At 46.6% G+C, this 9,603-nt stretch overlaps 1 pseudogene; it reads right to left on the reverse strand.

The window, feature by feature from the left end:
- Window positions 1–2,927: 2,927 nt before the first annotated feature.
- Window positions 2,928–3,434, reverse strand: LOC114587026 (mediator of RNA polymerase II transcription subunit 22 pseudogene; annotated as a pseudogene).
- Window positions 3,435–9,603: the final 6,169 nt, after the last annotated feature.

Consider the following 9,603-nt stretch of genomic DNA (forward strand, 5'->3'; position numbering starts at 1 on the left):
TTAACCTGAAGCACCACTTTAGCTAATGGGGCCTCCTGCTCGTGGGAGCACGATTTCTGTTCTCATCCTGAAGCAAAGTTCTTAACCTGAAGCACTATGTCTGGGTTAGCGGAGTCTGTAACCTGAAGCGTATGTAACCTGAAACATATGTAACCCGAGGTACCACTGTATGCAACATCAGAGCAACTGATATGAACAACTTTGGCTGTGATGTTATTCCAAAGGAAAGACTGAAATTTGGTTGTCGCTACGATACCCTCCACAGTTCAGGAACGACACAAGTAGCCGGCTGGTTCGTTGCGTGCAGATCCGCAGCTCTTATGAAGAAGCACTTCGTGTGACAGAGAAAATTAAGGCGAGCCATCTCTTCCGCGGCCCCCTCTGGGACACAGCCCTGCTGCAGAACACATGCTCTGCGAAACCCCAAACCCCCTTTGCCAATCTGCTCACGCAGATGGGTATTTTTACTCGGGAAGGAGAAAACATCAAAATATTGTCAAGGCCCGCCTGGCGCATTCCGCAGGATGCCAGCCATCTTGATACTGCGAAGCGAGGAGAATCTCCCACCGGAGGCCCGGAGTCAAGGAAAAATACAGAAGCATATGGGTGCCCCCACCTCACAGAAACAGTTAGTGTGGGTTAACAAAAACTATAAGGGGTGTTCAGTGTTGGTTCTACTCAAAGTAGCCATTGACTAACCAGTAAAAAGGTAAAGGGACCCCTGACCATCAGGTCCAGTCGTGGCTGATTCTGGGTTGCGGCGCTCATCTCGCTTTATTGGCCGAGGGAGCCAGCGTACAGCTTCCGGGTCATGTGGCCAGCAGGACTAAGCCGCTTCTGGCGAACCAGAGCAGCGCACGGAAATGCTGTTTACCTTCCCACTATTTATCTACTTGCACTTTGTCGTGCTTTCGAACTGCTAGGTTGGCAGAAGCAGGGAGGGAGCAACGGGAGCTCACCCCATTGTGGGGATTTGAACCGCCAACCTTCTGATCGGCAAGTCCTAGGCTCTGTGGTTTAACCCACAGCGCCACCCACGTCCCAGTAACTGGCCACTAATCATTTGCAATCACCTTGGCTAATATTACTAATAATATTATCACAACTTTGAAGACAACCAGCCCCTCCTCCTCCCTGCATTCTCTCAAGCAAACCAAATAATCTCTGCCTCTGCAGGGGCACCCCCCCCCCTCAGGTCTTGTATTGTAGCGTCAATGTGCTGGCTTGGAAACAATTGTTTGTTGATTAAAAATACTCTGATTAAACTACGTGACTTTAAAAACGACGCCGGACGTTTCTAGTCCTTATGGAATTTCCCTCCTGGGTGGCGGTGAATCAATTAGCTGCCTAGCTACTGTACGGTACTGGGGAAAGAAAATGCCCCTGTGCAGCGCAGCCAGGGGATTTTATCTGAACTAACGGAGGCTAAATCCTGGGAACTATTTTGGGTACCTGCGATCGTCAGCCCTGCAGCATAGGAAATGAGTGTATCTGAGCAAATACAGTGTTTATCCTTCAATGGAAATAGGCAGTTACTGCACAGTAACTTCCAGACAAGCGTAAAGGAAAGTAGCCCTCGATCTGGTGCGGATCATACTAACCCCAATGCCTTTATAGCTTACGGTGCTTGCATTGTGCACATTTGTTTCTCAAATCTGTTTATTTGATCTATAATTCGATAATTATGATACACTGTTCTCAAAAATCTCTTTTTAATGCTTTTTAATGGCTATTTTATATCATCTATGTTATTTTTATTAAACGGCATACAGGCCTCCCTAAAAAAACCGTAATAAATATCGCCACCATGTACAGCTCTTCCAAAGGCGGCTGCCACAACCCTAGACAGCCCCAAATCCCCAGGAGGCTGCAGCGCAACTCTAGACAGCAATTTCTCCAGGAGCGAAATCGATCACGCGCTCTGACGCGTCTTACAAATATCCCAACCCGATCGATGGCGCCCTATTCCGGAGGAGTGATAAATCCCGCCGGGATCGATAGGCGGGAGTAAACAGGGCCTGGATCCAGCCGCAAAACCGCGACTTGCAGGCTCGGTAAATCCAAGGTCCTCTTCATCCGATGCCCTTGCCTGCCTCCGCCCTGGCGCGCTTTTTCAAATTTCTCGTCTCCAAACCGAGCACCCAGAGCGCTAGATCGCCTGCTTGGCATGCAGAAATCGCCGGCATCTCCGGGTAGGGCAGGGAGAAGACCCCCGCCTGGAACCCCGGGGAGCGCTGCTGCTGCTGCCAGTCAGTGTGGACAATACTGGACCAGATGCAGCAACAGCCCGACTCGGTACAAATCCACCTTCCTAATCCACACGGCGCACGATGTGCTCAGCTGCGTCCCGTGGCGCACAATTCGGGGAAGAAAGACACCCCCCCCCAAACAAAGCTCATATATATTGCACTGGGGTGTCAGCAGGGGTGGGGGAAACCAGCTTACCTTGCATGGCTCTTCTAGCCAAGCTGAGAGCGCAGAGTGGGCACAAGCGACCTCTCCAAAATCCCCCTGCACTAAAAAAAAACCCAACGATCGGTAGCAAGGACTATCCGGAACAAGAAATAAGGGCGAAGGCCGGATGTGGAGGTGAAGGGGGCCTCGCCTGGGCAGCTTTGCAGGGCGGAGCAGGGTGGGATCTGAGTTGGCAAGGTGATCAGCGAGCGGAGGAAGCGCTAAACGTGATCCAGCCTTTTAAAACTGGGGTCTTCCTAAGTTTGCAGCTGTGTTGGAAATTGTTTGGGGGTTTTTTGTATGTATAAAAATTGACTTTATTCAAACAATTTGTTAACAATTAGAGGAATATACATTTTTACAGTTAACATCCCCCACAAAATCCTACTTTTAACAACGCCACATACATGTTGCAATCAAGTGTTCAGGTGAACTGGCACCACCAGACCATTCTACTGTCAAAATGCCACAAAGCTGGGGAGAATTGCAGGCTCCCTTTTCAGGCCTGCTCCGTCAGGCCTTCTCCATGCATGGCAGCCACCAGAGGCATGGCTAGGCCTGGAGAGGACGTGGTTGGCTCCTGTCTCCAATATGCTTCACACAGCAGGAGGTTGTTGGTGTCACACAGACTGTAGCCGGAAGAGTAATATTCTTCCTCCAGCACATAGAGGTCTATGGAGATCTGATCACGCAGGGCAATCAGCTTCTTGTCGCATTCCTCCTGAAGGCTGCGCAACTGCTGGTTCCACTGGTTGATGGCTTCGTTGATGGCAGGGAAGTCATTGAGGATCAGGAACTGTTTTAGGTCAGAGACAAGCTTCATAAGAGACTCACCAGCCCGAACAATATTTGCAGCTCTGACATGCATCTCGTAGTTGTCCTGCTCGCCTTGGGTTGCCCGAGAAACTTGGGTTTCTTCCTCAATCTTTGCAGTTTTGATTATCTCTCTGAAGTTATCCATGACCGACTTGATGTCATCTTTCAGCCTCTTGTTTTTTTTTTTTGTTTTTTTTTGTTTTTTTTTTAAAATATTTTATTAAGGATTTTCTTGTTTTACAGAAGTGTAGTGCCTCATATATATTTTTCCCCATGTAACATTTTTACAAATCCGTTTCATTTGTTGAGGCATTAGGGGGAGAAGAAAATAAAAATAAAAATAAAAAAAGGAGAGAAAAGAGAAAGGGGGGTGGAGAGAGGGAAGATGGATAAGGGTGGGATTGGGTGGCGGTGTTTCTATTATGTTTAATGTGTGTAGAGTTTGGTGTCAGCGTGCTTGTGTTGTTCACTTGTGTTCCTTTGGTGGTGAGAGAGGTTGGGGTTGGCCTAGGGTGTGATTGTTTGCTTGTGATTGGCTGTGGTGATCTTTGTTTTCGTGTGTGAGTGAGGTGGGTGGGTGTTTTGGATCAGGTTAGCCATATTGATTTGTATGCTGTTGGTGGATTATTGTCATTGTCCTGTTGGGCTGTGTGTGTGATAAAGGGGAGCCATACCGGGGTGAAGGCATCTTCTTCTGTTTGTCCCCGTGTCAGTTTCAGTTTATTAGTTAATTTTTCTAGTAGGGCTGTTTCCCATACTATTTGATACCATTGGTCCATGCTTACTCCTGACAGGTCTCTCCAGTGTCTGGTTATGGTGTTTCTGGCTGCTGAGAGCAGGTGGGTTATGAGTTCTTTGTGGTGTAAATGGGCATTGTTGTCTTGGAAGATGTTTAGTAGGGCCAATTCTGGGGTGGTGTCTATTACTTGCTTAGTTATTTTACAAATTTCTTGTATGGCTGTTGTCCAGAATAGTTGGATTTTGGGACACTCCCACCACATGTGGAAGTATGTGCCTGTGGAGGTGCACCCTCTCCAGCATTTTGGTGAGGTTCCTGGGTGTATTAGCGCTAGTTTCCTTGGTGTTAGGTACCACCTGTAGGTGAGTTTCAGTGTGAGTTCTTTTCTTTTCGTTGATATGGATTTAAAGGGGGGTTTAGACCACATTCTGGTCCATTGAGTGGGGTTTATCTCATAGCCTATGTCATTCTCCCATTGATTTTTGATTGCGTCTAGGGGATTTGCGAGATTTTGGAGTAGTATTTTGTATATTGCGGATACCATCCCTTTACCGTTTCCCTTTGTTGTTAGGAGGAGGTTTTCGAAGGTTGTCAGGGGCCTAGTTGCTGCTGATTTTACTGTTGGGTTGTTTAAGAGGGCATGTAGTTGGTGTTGTGTTAACCAGGGCATTTGGGTGTCTTCTAGTTTGTCTTGTATTTCTTGTGTTGACAAGGGTTTGTTATTTTTGTAAAAGTCTATTAGGCGATACAAGCCTTTGGTTCGCCAGGTTTTTATCTGGAGGTTTTGTGCTGCATGGTGGAATAATGGGTGGTATGCCAGGGGGATTAGTGGGGATGGGGTTGGGGATAGTTTGCCTATTTGTGTTTTCCATGCTTTGAGCATGGTCTGTGTGTACCTGTTAAGTGTTGTGGGAATTTTCTTTAGTTTGTTTGGGAGGAGTGGGTATGTTGTGGTGCAGGTGTTTTCAATTGTGTCCTTCTCTAGGTGTACCCATTGTTTTGTCTCATCTTCTAGTATATATGGGATTATATGGCGTATTTGGTTGGCGTTGTAATATGCTTCTATGTTGGGGATTCCCCATCCTCCTTCTGAGGTGGGGAGGTGCAGGTATTTGGGGCTTATTCTTGGTTTTTTATGTGAGAAGATGAAAGAGTGTAGTTTTCTCTGCCAACTGTGAAGTTGGGTTGAGGGGATCCAGATTGGGAGGGTTTGGAATAGGTAGGTTAGTTTTGGGAGTGTGATCATTTTGATCATGGCTATTTTGTCTGAGAGAGTGAGGTTCATGTTATTCCATCTCTTTAGGTCTTTGTTAATTTGTCGCCACAGGGGCTTGTAGTTGTGGAGGTATAATTTATTGAGGTTTCTGGTTATTTGTACCCCTAGGTATCTGAACTTGGTGTGGCAAAGTTTTATTTTGGTGACCTTCGTGAGTTCTTTTTGGGTGTGAGGAGGGGTGTTGAAGCACATAGCTTCTGACTTTGTGAAATTTACCTGTAGGCCCGACACCATTGCAAATGCGTTGAGTTCTCTGATTAGGGAGGTTGCTGTGCTTATGGGGTCTGGTGTTGTGACCATTAGGTCATCTGCAAAGAGCCCTAATTTATAGGTCCTGCCTTTTATTTCCACTCCCTTGATGTCTGTGGCTGCTCGGATGCGGATTGCTAGGGGTTCCAGAGCCAGGATAAATAAGAAGGGAGACAGTGGGCATCCTTGTTTCGTGCCTCTTTGGATAGCTATAGTGTTAGAATCCATATTGTTAGTTCTGCATTTTGCTGAGGCTTGGGAGTATATTTGTTTGAGGATTTGTAGGAAGTTGGGGCCAAATTTCATGTTAGTTAGTACTGCTAATATGTATTTCCACTCCAAGCAATCAAAGGCTTTGAGTATGTCTAGGGACATAATTGTCAATGGGAGTTTGGTTGCCTTGCTGTGTTCGATCAGGTTCAGTAGTTTCCTGATGGGGTCTGTTATATTGCGGCCAGGGACAAAGCCAGTCTGGTCTGGGGCTATTAACTTGTGTAGGAAGATTTTTAGGCGGTTGGCCAAGATTGATGTGAATATCTTGTAGTCTTGGTTTATTAATGAGATTGGGCGGTATGATTCTACTTTGAGGCTGTCTTTTAGTGGTTTTGGGATGGAGACTATTTTGGAGTGGGTCCAGGTTTTGGGGATGGGGCCTCCTTTTATGATGTCGTTGAATAGGCGGGTCATGTAGGGCATCAAGGGTTCTTTGAATTTCTTATAGAATTCTGCTGTGAAGCCGTCTGGGCCTGGGGCTTTGTGTGGTTTCAAGTTTTTGAGGACCGCATCTATTTCCTCTGGGGTGATAGGGCTATCCATGAATTCCTGTTCCTCATCAGTTAGGGTAGGCATGGTCAGTCCTGCTAGAAATTTTTTGATTTCCCTCTCTGGTGGGTTATGGGAGGTGTATAGGTTGGAGTAAAATTCTGCAAATTCTGAAATTATTTCTTTGGGGGAGAATGTTATGTTGCCGTCTTTTTTGGTGATGCAGTGTATTCTTGTTTTGAGTGCTTTTTTCCTACATCTATTTGCTAGTATTCTGGAGTTTTTCCCTCCATATTCATAGAAACGTTGTTTAGAGTATAGAATGTTGATCATTGTTTTGTTGATTTCTAAGGAGTCTAGTTCTCTCCTTTTCTGTTCTATAAGTTTGAGGAGTTTTTTAGATCCTGTTTGTTTGTAGCGTGATGAGAGGGCTGTGATGTCTTGTTCTATTTTGCTAATTTTTGAGGAGGTTTGTTTTTTAAGGAATGTTTTCTCTTTTATGCAAGCTCCTCTGGTGACCGCTTTCATTGCGTCCCATAGGAGGGGGGTTGTTGTATTGTTTACATCGTTTTCTTTGAAGTAGTTTTGGAGGGTTTTTGTGAGACTCTCTCTAATTTGTTTGTTTGTAGTTAGGATGGGACTGAAGGACCAGGATGGGGTGGTTTGTGTTCCTTCTCCTATTTTAACAGTGACTTCTACTGGGGCGTGATCTGTGATTTTAATGTTACCTATGTTTGTTGATTCTACTGAGGGAATCAGACCCTGTGTGAGTAGAATGCTGTCCAGTCTGGACACTGTATCATGGCGTCCCGATTGGAATGTATGGCTGATGTCTCCCGGGTTTTGCTCACCCCAAATGTCATAGAGACCCCTGTTTTTTAGCATTTTTAGTAACTTGTAAGAGTTCCTGGTTGTTGGGGGTTTCCTTCGGAGGAAGGTTGCCCATGGGGTTGTGGGGTGGATATCTTTCAGGGATATACCTTTCATATTTAGATTGAGGTCCCCTCCTAGGATTGCTTCCCCTTCAGAGAAGGAGAGGAATTTGTTTAGTGTTTTCTGGAAGAATTCTAGTTGTTTCGTGTTTGGGGCATATATGGAGCCGATTGTCAGTTTGATTTTGCCATCTAGTGTCCCTTTAGCGAAAATGAATCTGCCTTTTTTGTCCTTGAGGACTGTTGTGGCAGTGAAGTTCAGGTCCCTACTGAGTATTATGGCTACACCACGGGCTTTCCCTGAGCCTTGTGCGACCCACTGTTGACTAAAGCGGGGGTCGCTCAGGAGTTTGCTGCCTTTGGGTGGATTGTGTATTTCTTGTAGGAAGGTGATGTGTGGTTTCATGGTGTTTATGTATGAGGTGATGCGTTTTCTTTTGATGGGGTTTCCCAGCCCCCTCACGTTTAATGTAATTGCTTTTAGGTTAGCCATTTTGTTTATCTATTATGTGGGGCGATTCCATGCCAACCCGTTCGGGTTGTCTTGTGTCTCTCTCTTCGTGTTGTTTAAAGAACCAGTGGGGTTGCGCTGACCTAGGGTGTGGTGGATGGGGGGCTAGTAGGATTAGAGTGAGATTTGGGTTAAAGAGTAGGGGGTAAGTTGTAGGGAGTTTCCTATATGTAGTCATATAGGTGTTTGTTTGGGGTATTTTGGGCCATCTGGCATTTAGCCAGTTGGTCCTAGGTCTCAGCTGGTGTGGAAGGCCGTGTTCAAGGACAGGCCGTCCCCCCTGTTGTCTGCGATAGGGGGTGATCAGCGAGACAGTGTGAAGTGACTTTGTAACGTCGCTGTCAGGTATAAGGTTTGTAAGCAGTGTTGCCAGTATTATGAGCAACATTGTTGGTGTGTTGGGGTGGGGATGTGGGTGCTGGTACGCTCTGGTGCCACCATAGTGCTGGTTGGGTATCAGATTTTAGCCTGATTGTGGGTTGTGTTATTAAGGTTGGAGTTGTTTTTCCTTAGTATGGAGTATGAGGATGTTGAAGGTGTGGGTGATGGGGAATGTGGTTGAGGTCGTATGGACTGGTGTTGGGGTGGGGATTTCTGTGGGGGTGCGGGGCTGGGGGGGGTGTTGATGGTGTTAACTAAATCTATGTTTTGGGGGGGAGGGGGGAAAAAGGGGGGGGAAATCACCAGTCCTTCAGTTTGTGGTTTTTTCCTGGTTGCTTCTTTCAGCCGGGGTTGTTGTTGTTGTAGGGTTGTCCATCTGCGATGAGTTGGTTTGGTTGATCTTGGTCTGGTTTCTTGTGTCGTATGGTCGGCGGGACGGTTCTGAGCATGATGCTTGCTTGTATTGGTTTGCGTTGTTGCGCCGCTTCTGTTGTATCTTTTTCTTCTGTACCATTGTCCAGTTGTTTGCTGTTGTTTCCTCATGGTTGGGGCTGTCGCTTGGTGGGTTTGTCGGTTTCCATTCCGGCGGGAGGTCGAGTTCAAGGTTCTTTAGTAGTTGCAGGGCCTCGGGTATGTTGGTAGCCATGTGTTGTGTTGTGTTCGTTGTTACAATGAGGCGGAAGGGGAAGCCCCATCGGTATTTGATCCCTGCTTGTTGGAGACGCTGGGTGCATGGGCGCAGGCTTTTCCTCCGGTTTAGGGTATCCTGCGATAGGTCCTGTAAGGCCAGAATGGGGGTTTCTCCATATCGAAGGTTGCTTGAGTTTCTGAGTTGATGCCATATTTCTTCCTTCTTTCGGTAGCGTGTGAAACATACAATGATGTCTCTTGGGGGGGCGCTGGGTTTTGGCATAGGTTTTAGGGCTCTGTGAGCCCTCTCCAAGTCCTCTGCCTCAAGTTTCAGGCTTGGGATTGTGTTTTTCAGCCAGCGTATAATTAGGTCCGCTGGGCTTTTCTCCTCTGTTTTTTCAGGAAAGTTGCGGAAGCGGATGTTACAACGTCTATTGCGGTCTTCAAGGTCGGCTTGCTTAATTTTCATCTCGTTGTGTTCTGCTTCCATTTGGTTTACCAGTTCGTCCAGTTTCTTGTTCACACGTGCGTTCTCCTCCCGGTATTGTTCTATTATTCTTTCTTGCATTTGGTTCTTGTTCTCTAGAGCTTCCACTTTGGAGGTTAGATTGTTGATTAGTACCTGCATGGGAGCCATTGTGGCCTTCAGTGCTTCTTCTAATCGTGCTTCCATTTCCCTCAGATCTCGTTTCGTTATTGGGTGGTCATCATCTTGAAGGGGAGCTACCATCTTAGCATTGTTTGCCATCTCCCTGGTTGGTGTCATCTCGGTCTCCCTGATGGTTTTGGTTTGAGGTTGGCTTGGCGTCCTCTTGGGGTTGGGCGTGTGATGGTTAGGAGTTGTGGCAGTGGT

The sequence above is a fragment of the Podarcis muralis genome, chromosome 16 (genome assembly GCF_964188315.1).
Source record: "Podarcis muralis chromosome 16, rPodMur119.hap1.1, whole genome shotgun sequence".
In the NCBI taxonomy this organism is placed as follows: domain Eukaryota; kingdom Metazoa; phylum Chordata; class Lepidosauria; order Squamata; family Lacertidae; genus Podarcis; species Podarcis muralis.